At 51.0% G+C, this 14887-nt stretch overlaps 1 long non-coding RNA gene across 1 annotated transcript; it reads right to left on the reverse strand.

Annotated features, from left to right (window-relative positions):
* Positions 1-6213: 6213 nt before the first annotated feature.
* LOC124517985 (uncharacterized) lies at positions 6214-8923 on the reverse strand. The gene is made up of 2 exons (XR_006963606.1): positions 8212-8923; positions 6214-7165 (listed from the first exon to the last, which is right to left on the reverse strand). It is a non-coding gene; the product is annotated as an uncharacterized LOC124517985 (long non-coding RNA).
* Positions 8924-14887: the final 5964 nt, after the last annotated feature.

A 14887-nucleotide genomic window follows, 5' to 3' on the forward strand; every position in this document is an offset into this window, starting at 1 on the left:
GTCTTGCAGGGAAGAGAGATTAACAGATATTTATTGAGCATTGACTACACACCTTGAGCTTTCAAAGCATTTAAAAATATTAAAATCCTAGATTAACTATTATAATTTCCACCCCCCAGTCGAGTGGTGACGGCGTTGAATTTTGTCTGAGCCCCGTGTTTCTGGAAAACAGTGAAGGTTGAAGGAATTTCCCTCACCCTTTTGTGTTCCAGAAAACAGCTTGCTGCAAAGAACCCCTTTTCCATGTGACTTCCAGAAGCCTCGTGGATGCTGCCCGTGTTTACCTCCGACAAGGCCGGGCACAGACCCTCCAAATTCCCACTCTTTGCCTCATAGGTGATTAGCTGAACTGCTTGTCCCCAGTAATCAATCAGAGCAAAATGCTTGTCAGCCAAATTTCGTTAAATTCTCTCCTTCCTCCAGCCCCTGAACTTTGGTCCACGCCCAGCCTAAGCCAGCAGACGGTCCTTCTTGCGAAGAGGACAGAATGTTCTCTGATCCCCTGTCCTGCTATGCTACTCTTTGATCCCACTTTCTAGTTCTTTTCTGCAGCCTATAAAAGAAAAATCTTTTTGCCCAACCCTGACGATGCTCGCAAACCTTATTGATGAGGGAGCGTGGGCCAAGCCAGGGGCAAAGTACAGGCTAACAGCACCCCCCTCCACCAGGTGGGATATATGTGATATTCCTCCAACACTCCTGCCTGCCCAAGAATAGGGGAAAGGAAAGAAAGCAAGTAGTTACCTGATAGAGATCACAGTCCTACAGGACAGGAGTCTCCTTCAGTTTACGGATAACTTAGTAAACTGCAAGAAAAAGGCAATCCTTTCCATAGCCTAATCTCCAGAAACCTATAGATTCTATTTCCTGGAGCCCGAATATCACCCTCATCAAGACGCAAGGGGGTTTAAGTGCTTGCCATGGTGGTGTGGGAAACAAAGCAAATGAAAAATTAAATTCCCTTACGGCCTACGGCCATTAACAAGTCCTTGAAACAGAGTGACCTTCCTCTAGGAGCTCAGCTGCCTTGACGATGATGACACTTTGGTAGGGGCAAAAGAGAATCTTGGCTTCATATTATCCTGACCACCCCCCCCCCCCCAGGATCCTGTGAGTCTCCTTAAACACATAAAAACTTCGGGGTGCCTGGGTGGCTCAGTCAATTAAGTGTCCGACTTTGGTTCAGGTCATGATCTCACAGCTCATGAATTTGAACCTCACGTCGGGCTCTGTGCCGACAGCTCAGAGCCTGGAGCCTGCTCCGGCTTCTGTGTCTCCCTCGCTCTCTGCCCCTCCCCCACTCATACTCTGTCTTTCTCTCTCTCAAAAGTAAATAAAATATTTTATTTTATTTTTTTTTTAATTTTTTTTTCAACGTTTTTATTTATTTTTGGGGCTCAGAGCCTGGAGCCTGCTCCGGCTTCTGTGTCTCCCTCGCTCTCTGCCCCTCCCCCACTCATACTCTTTCTCTCTCTCAAAAGTAAATAAAATATTTAAAAAAATTTTTTGAATTCCTTTGCAAACCTCCTTTATCTCTACCGCCCCCCCCCAAAGATATATGTTAACAGTCATATTCCAGACTTAACGGCCCCTGATACACATCTGAAGGGCCTCATGACTGAGGTTTTACTAAGCAGTAATAAAAGATGTTTTCCGAGCTAGCCCCTCAAGGTCCTGGAAACCTTGCTTCCAAAATTCCTTAGAGACTTACACTGTCCCTAACCCCCTGCCAACCAGAAGGTATATATATAATCAGTCACTTTTCACAACCCCAGTGCAGCTCTTTCTGCCCACGGGTCCTGTCCCCGTACTCTAATAAACTCACCTTTTTGCACCAAAGACGTCTTCAAGAATTCTTTCTCGGCTGTCAGCTCCGAACCCCCATCGCCCCCAAACCCCATCATTATGGTTTTCTCTCTAGGACAGTAGACCCCTCCCCATTGCAATCTCCTTGCAAATAAGTCTTCCCTTACTATTTCCACTTTTATTTTTTTGTTAGTCAGTGGATGGGCAGAGACCACAGGACCCCGGGCGGGACCCCGGGCCTCTAGGAGCCCAAACAGTCTCCACAGCATAGGTCAAAAGAGATGGGAAGGCGGGACCCTCGGATTCTCTTTCATGATAATCAGGAATGCGATTGTGGCCCATAACATCAAGTAGGGAATGCCACCAGATCAGGCAGAGACAAACATCCCTTTTGCCAACTTGTGTTTTCAAAACTGGCTTGTTGAGATGAATTACAGGCGCCAATGAGACGTTTTCATAAAAGAAAGGAACCACAGTCTTTCACCAGGGGGCTTCACTTCCTGCCGTCTCTTTGTCAGCCCCCACCCCTCCCCCCACCTCCCCTCATCCCAGGCAGCCTTGGAATTGGCTGTGAAGCCGACAGAACCAACTGAGTGCCGCAGAAAGGCAGGGAACAAACAAAAGGCACCATTTATGTCCGTGTTTGTGAATTTTCTCCATTTGACCAGCAGCCTGCAATTTAAATATATCCAAGTGTGCTGGGAACATTTGTGGCTTAATTATCAGATTTACTGAAAACACACACATACAAACAAAACTCTAAACTGGAAAACAACATTGAGCTTGGCCACAGAAGAGGCATTTGACTCCAGTTGCTTAAAGGTGGTGTGAAAACCTCCCACATACTGTGTTTTCCATTCACTGGATACCCGTTCGGTGCCTTCCTTTCACCTCAGCGTTGCCACCTCAGCAAGAAGCCAGCGAGCCTAAACCGACCCCGAAAGAGGAGGAAGGTAAAAGAACAAAGTGTTCTGTCCAGCGGATTCCGCCGGGGTGGAAGCAAAAAGCTGATATGAAGTCAGGCAGCCAGGAACACTCACTGCCTCTCTGAGCCTTACTGTTCTCGTCCAGGAAATGGGTATGAGAACCTATGTTCCATGTGGTGGTGAGGATTGATAGGACAGCTGTTCGTCTCCAGTCATCGCCTCTATTCCGTAGCCTGTTCCAGAATCCGTATGTTCCAATCTATCAGCACAGGTGCCCCTTCCTGTTCTGTGTCCCCAGGTCCCCCAGGGCAGTGTGGAACTTCTTGAAATACAGGTTCTTGGCCGCCACCCCTGGAGTTTTCCCTGTAGCAATTCTGGAGCCACGCCCAGGATTCTGCATTTTCACTAGCTTTCCAGACAACTCGGAAGCAGATGATGACTACATCCTGCGAAAGGCAGCTCTGGGGCTCACGGATGTCTGCAACAGTGGGTGAGGCAGGTGGTGGAGGGTTCCAGAAGCTGCATAAAGCTGACCTGAGGGAGAAGCCCAGAGGCTCCTGGCCAGGCTGGGTCCTCTCTCTTGCTGTTGCACGGACCCTCCTCCGCCAGTACGTCTTTGGATTCTCGCACAAACCACTGCCCGGGCCACAGCCAGCCCAAAGATCCTGCTCAAGACAGACTCAAGCTTTGCTCCCTTACAGACGAGACACCACTACCTTCCCTTCCTCCGTGGGTCCCAGGAGGCTTTTCTCTTAAACCCTTGAAAGCCAAAGGGTTTTGTTTAGTTGCTTTGTTCGTGTTGCAAATAATGCATTTGGGCACATATTCCAAGCGGGGCCTGGGCTAAGTGCTTGCACCAGTCATCCATTAGCACGAATAATGCTGCGTAACAAGCCATCCCCGACCCGAGTAGCTTACAACAGTAAGACTACTGAGGATCTGGATGGTTTGGTCGTCTGAGTCCGACCCCGTTGGTCTTCGTGGGGCTTGCTCGTGTGAAGGTGGCCTCGCTCACATGTCTGCTGCTCAGCTGGCTGTTGGCCGGGGCAATGGAGATAAAGGTACCAGTGGTCACTCATCATGCAGGAGGCTAGCCTGGGGCTTGTTCACGTGACAGTGGCAGGATTCCAAGAGAGGGGAGGGGAACTTTGAGTCTCTCGAGCCTTAGACTCATAAACGGCACAAATCATTTCTATTGCCCCAATCGAGTCACATTGTACTGGCCAAAGTACGTCATGCGGCGAGACAGATCCCAGGTGGGTGAGCAAAGAGAATCCAGCACTTGGTGAGAGGAACTTTAAGTCCTAGTGCAGGAGGCTCGAGCACGCATGCACGCGTGTGTATATGTGTGTGTGTGTGTGTGTGTGTGTGTGTGTGTGTGTGTGTAGGGGGGGCATTTCGAGGCAGAAATTCTCTCCTGTTTGAGTCTGTGGGCTTGTGACCTCCTCGGCTGACAGAATAAGGCAGGGGGGACTCTGTGGAACTTTGGGGCTGGGTCACAGACGGCGATCCGGCTTCTGCTTTGTTCACCGGGAACTCGCAGGAGCCTGGGGCTGTTCTGTAAGAACTCTGACCACCCCGGGGCCTCGTCTTGGAGTCCTCTCTGCCCAGGCACTGGGCACTGTGTGAACAAGCCTCGGGAAGATTCTAGCCCCAGCGATAGGAGCCTTCCCAGCTGACCCCTGGGCATCGTGGAGCACAGACATGCCGTTCCCCACCCCCCAGAACCCACAAGCACCGTATAATGGTTATTGTGTGCTGCTAAGCTCCGGAGTGGCTCAGCCAGATGCTGGGAAGAAGAAGAACAGACACCTTGCCGTGGGGAGACGGTGTTCCAGGCGCGGAAAACGGCCCGTCAGCAGGAGGGCGGGCAGGGCAGGGGACGCTACGGTGGTGGCTTCCGGCAAAGTTCCCAAAGTGTGGGTGCGCCACCTGGGGCGCCTGCTCTTCCGTCCTGGGTTTGCTGCCTCCGGGCCCAGGGCCCCCTGTTTTTCCACCTCCGGTGCCCAGCAGGCTCCTCAAGCCTGAACGCACAGGGGACCTTGGAGCCCCGCTGCTCTACATGCTGTGGGAATTTCAGTCCAGAATGAAAGCAGGGGAGGGAGAAAGCTTGGCCCGCTGGGCTGCAGCCCGAGCTCCGATCCTTCCAGATCCTTCCGTTCCCTGCCACCCTGGACCCTGCTGCAAAGACACCTCAGCCTGGCATCCTCCGCCCTGCTGGCCCCAGCCGCGGATGGTTTCTGGGAGGCGCTCCCAGCCTCGTGTGTTAATCCTTCCACAGAAGGAGGAGGAAGAGAACAGTGTGTCCTGTCCTCACGCGTAGCCGATTTTCCAAGGGGACTGGGAAGGGGGGACTGTAACACCATCATCATCATTAGGATTAGGATTGGGATTAGGATTGTTCTTGACAATAGCTGCCATTTCTTGAGGGTTAACCTTGAGCTGGGCGCTATATATCATTTCATCTTCACTTGTGGTCCTGAAGATAAAGATACTAAAACTCCGGTTTAAAGCGGAGGAGATGGGAGCTCAGGCAGGAACCTGCCCAAGATCACACAGCCGGTAAAATGTGGGGAAAGATATGGTCCCAGGTAAGTCCGACCTCAAAGCCCACGCTCTTAAACACGGTTGGCGTGCTATCGTACTCATGTCCCAATCCTCTACTCCTGGCTCATTGGAGAAACTGCCAGAAGCTACTCTCATTGCTCAGACCGTCGTGTTCCTTAGGAATCACACCAAATCTCAGGCACCTCGGACCTCCGGGGGGCTTACATCTAGCCGAAGAGCCAGAGGACCTTGGAGTGAAAGTAATCTGTGCTGCCCATCAGTGCAAGGCCACAAATGTTTTCCTGAGCCCTCCTATGTGCCAGGCACTGATAGACACCAATAGGGCTGGGGGTAAGGGTACAAAGATGAAAAAGGCACATTTTATATCCTCAGGGAACTTGGCACTAATAAGGGGAATAAAAATAAGGCCACCAACCCTAGCACATCTCATTGCCGTCGAATTGTATGCGACATCTTTTGGTTATAAATTACGGAAATCCCATTCAAAGGATCACATTTATTGACTCATGCGACAGAAAATTCCAAGGATTGATCTCTCCGGCTTCAGGCAAGGCTGGACCTAGGTGCTCGGATGATCTTGGCATCGGTGCTTGGCCTCCCTCTTCCTCTGAACTGGTTTTACTTCCAGGCAGACTTTCTTCTTATGACAGCCCCTGACAGCTCCAAATTTACATCCTTGGCAACTCCAGGGAAAACAGAGTGCCTCTTTCCTAAGAATTCTGGCAAAAGGCCCTCAGAAGACTCTCTTTCGTCTGGCTTGAGTCTCTGTGCTTTTTGCCCGAGCCCATCACCGCGTAAGGTGGATGTGATATTGCGACTGGCCGAGGCTGGGTGTGCTTCCCTTCCTGACTGAGAGTAGAGGTGGGGCAGTTCTGCTCATAGAAGCTGGGGTTCTGTTACTGGAAGAAGGGGAACAGACGCCGGGCAGGCAAAACCCACACATAACCTAAGCCTTGGAGGCACAAAGATCCTTCGTGCGCGTCTTATCCAATACCTTCGTATCATAGATAGGAAAACCAAAAGGACCTTCACATCTCTCTCTGCCACTTGGCGGGCCCTGACGAATCCCTTCATATCTCTGTGCCTCAGTTTCCTCCTCTCTAACGTGGTTATAATGACATCATGGTGTCAACTGGGAGGATGAATTCATATACATATTGTACCCCACTTAGAACAGTGAAGCATATTAGGTGCTCAATAAACGCTGTTCTCTCTCCCCGTGTCTCTCCCCTCTGGGATCCCTCAGAGTCATGCATCCTGTTCTCTGCGCCTCTGAAGTCCTGCCTTCACCCGTTCGCTACGATCCAGTGTGGTTGTCATTCGTTTTTACTCTCGTGGGGCTTAGCTTCTTCCACTCAACCGAGAGTTCTTCAAGAGCAGGGACTTGTGGATCACCAGCAGCTCTTGTGGATCTCTGTGTCCACTGCCCAGCCCCTAGCGGAGCTAAAGACAGATGTGGAGAGGAAATCAATCAATAACCAAAGTCGAAGTCGCGGACCGGTTGTTCCATTTAAGTGATGCCGCGTGACGAGCCATCACGGTGTTTAGGGACTTCATAAAACGCTTATTTTGTGCATGACTCTGCAATTTGAGCACAGCTCAGTGGGGCTGGCTTGTCTATGTTCCACTCGGTGTCCACTGAACCTGCGAGAAGGCCAGGAGCTGGGACATCTGAAAGGCCCCCTCGCACACATCTGGCCCCTGGGCCGGGGAGACTGACAACTGGGAGGACTCAGCCGGGCAGCAAGGGCTGTGGCTCGCTGGGCATTTCTGTCTATCCGTGTGGTCTGTCTGAGTGGTCTCTTCAACAGGATGGCACCAGGGAGCTGGACTTGTGTCAGCACGAGGCAGCCGGGGTCTGCGCCCTAAGAGAGAGAGAGTACCAGGCGGAAGCTGTATTGCTTTTTTAAAAAACCAAACACTTGATTTTAGAATAGTTTTAGCTTTACAGAAAAAATCGCTGAGATAACACGGTTCCCACGCCCAGTTTCCCACGCTAACTTAGGCTAGCGTGATACATTTGTTGCAATAAATGAACCAATATGCATCCATGTAACTTTATAGCTGAAGCCCATACTTTATTCAGATTTTCGTAGTTTTTTAACCTGAAGTCATTTTTCTGTCCTAGGATAGAATGTGGTATCCGGGATACCGCATTACCTTTAGCTGGCGTGTGTCCTTAGTGCCTCTTGGCTGTGACGGGTTCTCTTACTTTCCCTGCTTGGATGGCTTTGACAATTTCCAGGAGTACTAGTGAGGCAGTAGAATGTTGGCAGAATGTCCCTCAGTGGGGATCTTTCTGATGTTTTTCTCGTGATGGGGCTGGGGTGTGGGTTGGGGGGACAAAGACTACAGAGGGGAAGAGTCCTTCTGAACGCATCATATCAAGAGCAGGTACCATCAGCACGACCAGTCACTGTCGACGTTGATCTTGACCACTTGTCTGTGGCGGCGTTTGCTAGGTGTCCCCACTGCAAAATTACTCGTCCTTTCCTTTCTCTACATGGTACTTTTTGGAAGGAAGTCACCAGCTCTGTGCAGCCTGCACTTAGGGAGCGGGGAGTTACGCTCCACCTCCTCGAGGGCAGAGCATCTGCATAAATTATGTGGAATTCTTCTACATGGGCGATGTGTCTAGTTCCCCACCCCATTTATTTATTTATTTATTTATTTATTTATTTATTTATACCATCGTTGGTTTATATCAGTGTTGACCCACGGTTATTTATTTTCTACCTTGGGGTATCATCCAACAGTGTGTTATTTATTTTGTGGCTTGAATTGCTCCAGCTTTGGCCACTGGGAGCTCTTTCAGAAGGGCTTCATGACCCTTTCCTTCCCCCATCATTCACTGTACGTGTGTGCGTGTGCACGCGCGCGTGCACGCGCGCGCACTCGCGCACTTGCCTACCTTTTCGCACTAGAAGATGTTCCAGGCTCGTTGCGTGCATTCCCTGCCCCGGTGCCAGCATCAGCCATTTCTCCAAGGAGCCGTGTTCCTTTTTTTGGAGAATGGTATTAGAAACCAAGATCTAGGGGCCACGACGGCTCGTTGCTGCTGGGGTGTTAACACCCCTTCTTAACATTGCCTCGGAAGTCATGGGGTTCAGTTCTGTCGTAATCACGGGCCCACTCAGAATCAAGGGCACAGAATAGAAACTCCTCCACCTCTCTGTAGAGGTCTGTCATTGTCACTCTGTCAGAGCCGGTGTCATCTTCTTTGGAAAGTACCATCTGTCACAACAGTGACGCTGTTGCACGCCCGAGGATTCTCATCTTACTTAAAACATCCTTCATCCCCACTGGGTTTCTATTTGGCTTCAAAGAAACTCTTTCCGCGGTTTGGTTTTGCTCGAAGATGGTTTGCTGTTACAGGGACACACCCTACATAACACTGAGTCCCCTTGTGAGCCGATCATTGCCTCCTCACTGCTCTCCTCGTCCTTTTGTTGGGATCCAGGAGAAAGTCTCAGCTTGCTGCTCTAACGTCTTTCACAGACTTATGAAGCTTGTTAATTTCTTTTCTTTCGTCATGTTCTGGCTCACAGCACAGCCTTCTAGGTAGAATTTAATCCTATTGTTGTATGGACTTCACAGCTACTCTCCGCAGCAGAGACATTTACGGATAACCAGTAGGCAGGTGCACCCCCACATTTCCTGGTCCCCTTGCCGGCAGGCAGGGCCACGTGACTCTCCGTGGCCAATGGGCTGTGCGCGGATTTGAAACCTGTGAGCGACCGTCCAGCTCTATCATTTCCTGTTAGGAGATGGCATGACTCCCTCTGCTGAGACTCTCACTGCGTGGGGGGCCCTCTGTTACCCCACACTGGTTATGCTATGTTAGGTCGTTGAACTCTTGGGATCAACTATTATTGCTGTATTGCCTAATCTTTTTTTTTTTTAACGTTTATTTATTTTTGAGACAGAGAGAGACAGAGCATGAACAGGGGAGGGTCAGAGAGAGGGAGACACAGAATCTGAAACAGGCTCCAGGCTCTGAGCTGTCAGCACAGAGCCTGACGCGGGGCTTGAACTCCCGGAACGCGAGATCATGACCTGAGCCAAAGTCAGACGCTTAACCGACCGAGCCACCCAGGCACCCCATGTATTGCCTAGTCTTTCTTGACTAATACACCTTTTAAATAGGGTGAGTGATACTGGATTTTTCATTTACATAATGAGGCAAAATTTACCCAAAAAAGTGCTTCAAGGAAAAATAGGTGAATAGTCAGACATGGTGTAAATCCTCGGGGCAAAAACGCAAATGAGTAGCATTTGGGAAAATACTGCCACTGTGTTTTTGTCTTGCTGTCGGCATGGGAACTCTGGTCTTTACTGGGATTGGCCAGAAAATAAATTTGTTAATTCCCATTCGTTCCCTGTCCGTCCTGTGACTTAAATAACAACCACCAAAACCTCTTCATTAAAGCTTATCAGTCAGAGATTACGTGCAAAGATCGGAATTTTTCATCGGATTTTAGAGCCAAATAGCTTGCCTTTGCCTATAGTGTTCTCCAGACATTAATCAAGGGTCTAAACTTGGTGAGAGGGGGCTCTTCAAGTCTCCCTGCTCAGGGGGTCCTATTGAAAGGCACAGGCAAATGATAACTGCCTGGCGATGAGAGAACACGCAAGCACGCGGCCAAGAGGGAAGGTTGGAGTGTCATTCCAACCCAGTGGACTGAAAGCTGGGCATGTGTGTGCCGATTAGTGAGTAATTGGGCCTTGGCACGGTGATTTGCATGTCGGAAACTGCTAAAATATTCACGTACTTGACTGTGTCTCTTCCAATTAGATATAATAAATGCAGATTTGGGTGACCATATGTTTTCTTTTGATGTAATGGTTTTAACCTTTAAGGGGTGGCTGTGTGTGTGTGTGTGTGTGTGTGTGTGTGTGTGTGTGTAGCTTTCCAGTTCTTCAGGGCTGGACTGATTGGAGGTAAGCTGGTATTTTAAGATTAGCCTATTATTAGAGATTCCTTGGGATTGAAAGAACAGACAGTATAGCTTTCTAGTGTGAATCCTCTTTTCTTCCTCCCTTCCTTCCTCTCTTCCTTCCTTCCTCCTTCCAACCTTTCTTCCTTCCCTCCCTCCTACCCTCCTTCCTTTCTCCCTTTCTCAAGTAGACTCATGTCTCTAAGCCTCACTTTGCTCCTCTGTAAAATGGAGCTAATAATAACACCTACAAGAATTTTTGAGGAATAAAGAAGATACTGCCTATGAGCCATTTGGCACAGTGTTTGGCACGTGGGGAGTGTTCAGTAAATGATAGCTGTTATTATTATTATTATTGGCTGTTTGTCTTTAGTGGGTTACTTAGCCTTTCTGAACCTCAGTTTCTCCATCTGAAAAAATGGGCTCATTCCATTCCTTACATGAGATTATTGTGATGTGTGGTGATAGGTAGATATTATTTTTACTATATGCTCAGTGAATGAGTGAATAAATGAATGAATTAATTCTGGGATGCATCGTGTATTAGCCAGGGTAGGATTTTTACAGTATAAACTTCCCCCAGGGGTGCCTGGGTGGCTCAGTCGGTTAAGCGTCCGACTTCAGCTCAGGTCATGATCTCACGGTCCGTGAGTTCAAGCCCCGCGTCAGGCTCTGTGCTGACAGCTCGGAGCCTGGAGCCGTTTCAGATTCTGTGTCTCCCTCTCTCTCTGCCCCTCCCCTGATCATGCTCTGTCTCTCTCTCTCTCTCTCTCTCTCAAAAATAAATAAATGTTAAAAAAAAGATTGTAATAAAAAAAAAAACTTCCCCCAAGTTTCGGCCTGAAACGGTAAGTTTATTTCTCTCTCTCACCTCACCTCAACGCAATGGATACAAATGTCTGCTGCACGTACTCATTCAGGGACCTGCTCTCCTTCCAGCCGAGGCTCCACCCTCTGCAGGGGCCTCAAATGGGAGACCCATGGGTGGGAGAGATGGTGGCAGAGCTCACATAGGCCTGACAACGGTCACTTCTGTTCTGGTGCCAGTCGCCTCTTAGTACAAACCTGGCCGCAAGAAAAGCCGGGGGGCGCCCTCACTGTGCACCCAGGATAGCAAAGGGGATGACTGTGCACCCCAGCCTGAGGTTCCCCACAAACCAACTGAGACTCAAAATAATACTGAATGCGTCCTATTCGATGTCATACGGGGTTGACGAGCCAGGGGAAGGTTGGAAGACCGACAGAGGAGAGAAGCACGTGTGGAACAGCAGTGGGGCCCCTGCGTCTCCTTTATGGCTCTGGGTCCTGGACGTTGAAGCCACAAAGTCCCTCCCTCCGTCCTTGGCAGTTCGCTCCTTCGGAATCCATTAGCGAGCTCCGCCGTTGTTTTCCTGATTTCATTAAAAATGCCACCAAGACACATGCTCTGCGGTATGCCACTTCAGTCCTAAGTGGGGCATTTTTGCTAGATGGATCGATCTTTTAAATGACAGCATCTGTTTGCTTGTACACATTTATTTATAATTCTCCCCTTGGCAATTAGAGCTGGGAGATCGGTGAGCGGTAACCAGCTGTTTGCATTAGCTGAGAAGGGAGGCAGTGATTTGATCTGTGAAGGAGCACCAAAGCCCTGGCCAGAAGCAGCCAAAATGGAACAGATGTCCTCAAACACACAATCCCGGGGAGGGCCTTGTAAATCACGTACACCGCCAGCCCAGAGAGACAGCAGCCGAGCTGGGTCAGCCGGAGAAGCCCGTGACAGTGGGTGGCTGCGTCCGGTCCTCTTGGGGACTCAGGGATGTTTGCGGAAGGGCAGAAGCATGGCTGAGGGGGTGGTCCTCGGCGAGCTGGCCCTTCCGATGAGTCCCCGTTGTGCCCAGGGTGAAGCCCTATTGCTCCTTTGCCCTCCCTCCCTCCTGCTCTCTTTCTGCCTCCAGCCATCCTGGCTCCTTGTGGCTCCTTGCTGCTTCTAGAACATGCCAGGTGCCCCCCCCCCCCCCCAGGGCCTCTGAGGCTCTGGCTTCCCCAGCCTGGAGCTCTCCTTCTCTGGGCTTTTCTCCACTGGCCTCTGTCACGTCCTTCCAGCCTATGTTCCCGTGTTACCGCTCAGCACCTACCACAGATGCCCCGACATTCGATGGTCCAGCTTAGGACTTTTCAACTTTACTCAGGTACGAAAGCGATACGTATTTAGTAGAAACCATACTTGGAGTTTTCAGCGTGGATCTCTCCCCCCTCTCTCCCCCCCCCCCCCCCGTGACATGCAGGGCGCACCCTCGTGTGACACGAGGCAGGGGCAGTCAGTCACGTGATCTCTAGGGTCAACCACCTGTACTCACAACCATCCTGTACCCATACGACTATTCTGTTTGTCACTTTCAAACTTTATTCAACTGGGGCGCCTGGGTGGCTCGGTCGGTTCAGCGTCCGACTTTGGCTGGGGTCGTGATCTCACCAGTCGTGGGTTTGAGCCCCGCATCGGGCTCTGCGTTGACAGCTTGGAGCCCACTTGGGATTCTGCTTCGGATTCTCTTTCTCCCTCTCTCTCCCTGCCCCACCCCCCACTTGTGTGGGCGTGTACTCTCTCTCTCTCTCTCTCAAAAATAAATAAACATTAAAAAAAAAAGAACCATATTCGATCAATTACAGGAGCTATTCAACGCTTATTTATAAAATGGGCTTTGTGTTGGGTGATTCTGCCCAAGTGTAGGGAGGCTAATGTAAGTATCTCAAGTACATTTAAGGTAGGCTAGGCTGAGCTATGATGTTTGGTAGGTTAGGTTAGGTTAAGTGCTCATGATTGCAAGGACCTTGTCTGTCTTGTTCACTGCTGAACTGTGCCGGGCACACAGTAGGTGCTTAATAGATATCTACTGACTCCATGAGGGGATATTTCACTCGGGGGGGGGGGGGACACACTGCACCCTGTTACCCTCCCTGTCTGCAATTTGGGGTGGGGGGACTCACAGAAAGCCCAGGTCACTGAGGGACACTCCTTGGGGACAGCAGCCCTGTATTCTTGATCTCTGTAGCTCTGGAAGCCGGGTACACAGATGGTGCTCAAGGACTGATAGTTGAATAAAGAGAGGGCTGAACGACCTGAATGACCGGTGACTGTCAACGACGCTCAAGGCAAAAAAAAAAAAAAAAAAAAAGACATCATCTAGATGTCCTTCTTCTCTTTACTCGCCCAGCAGCACCTCGCTTGCCAACTCGAGTCTCCAGTTCCTCCAGGAGCACGGTGGCCTGAGCCGCCCCCACCTCCCACCTAGATGACCGCCAACTCCAGACCCGTCCTGGCCGCTACTCTTGCGCCCCCTACAGTTTGTTCTCCGCACAGCAGCCAGTGTAATCAAAAAGTGTCGGTCCTGCCGTTCTCCCGCTCACCCCCCTCCGAGACGGGCTTCTACCCGTCGCCGAGGCCGGCCGCTGGGCTCCTGCGCACGGGTCTGGCCCCTCTGCCCTCCGTCGCCACGCTGGGCCACACGGGCCTCCTCGCTTCCTTTGAACATCACTTGGGAGACTTTGCACTTGGCTCTTTCCTCTTCCGCGATTGGTTCCAAGCTGGCTCCTGTATCTTGCAGGTGTCAATTCAAACGTCACCTCCTCGGAGAGGCCTCCCCTGACCACCCCATCTAATCCAGTAACCAAGGCCATGCTCCCCCCCCCCCCCGCCCCCGCCCCCCCCAGCAGGAGGAGTGGCCTGAATTCCAGGTGCGGCTGCCCCGTCCCCTCCCCCACCTCTTCCCCGCTGCTTTCCTACGCGAAGCAGCCTCGCATTTTGATACATGACTTTTATCTTTTTTGTTGTTCCTCCTTCCTCCAGTTCCCCCTTTTCCTTCTCATCAAAGCAGGCAGCTGTTGCCTCAGGGGAGAAATAGAGCAGAAGGGGAGCAAGCACTGGCTCGTAAGTCTTCTTGGCTTTTCTTCTCTTTCAGGAGAACTTTTAGAAAAGCTGCGGGGGATTTGAGGCACCGGAAACATCTTGCAGCACGAGTGGGGAGCCTGGGGCTCCCTCCGCAGACTGGAGACGCTTCATCGGGTTGGGGCAGGGGAGGGGCAGGGGAAGGGCAGGAGGGGTAGTGCTGCCAGCCCTGAGCAGTAAGTCCTGGACGTTACCTCCCGACTTCTCCCTGGGGAGGCCGCAAGGCCCTGGGGAAGAGGTTGCCTCTAAGCCCAGAGATCCCAACCCAGGCCTCCTCCAGCTGAATCCTGCCCGCAGCTATGCCTGGTTTGGCTCATCTTTCTTTCTTTCTTTCTTTCTTTCTTTCTTTCTTTCTTTCTTTCTTTCTTTTCTCAGTTAAGAGATTGTATATTTCAAATTTCTCTTGAAACTTCAGACCCACATTTGTCGTTTGTCTCGAAAAAGAGATCTGGCCAGCGTGGTCCCCTGTGCTCCCAGGAGGCTGCCCCCCCATGGGCCTGGCATGAACTTGCTGCCCCCCACCCCACCCCCACGCACCCCCTTCTTGCTGCCGGGTCTCAGCCAGTCCACGTGGCTCCTTTTCCTGACTAGCCTAGCCCCTGTGGGCATCTGGGTGCCGGGGCTCCGGAGGATGGTGCTGGAGGCAGCTTCAGTGAAGCTTCTAGGGTCTCAAGCATGTTCAGAAGGCAACAGAGATTCGCTTCTGAAGGGGTCACGGGAACGGG

This window comes from Lynx rufus, unplaced genomic scaffold, assembly GCF_022079265.1.
Source record: "Lynx rufus isolate CCGP_SWC_20201006 ecotype Redwood Valley unplaced genomic scaffold, mLynRuf1.p SCAF_23, whole genome shotgun sequence".
In the NCBI taxonomy this organism is placed as follows: domain Eukaryota; kingdom Metazoa; phylum Chordata; class Mammalia; order Carnivora; family Felidae; genus Lynx; species Lynx rufus.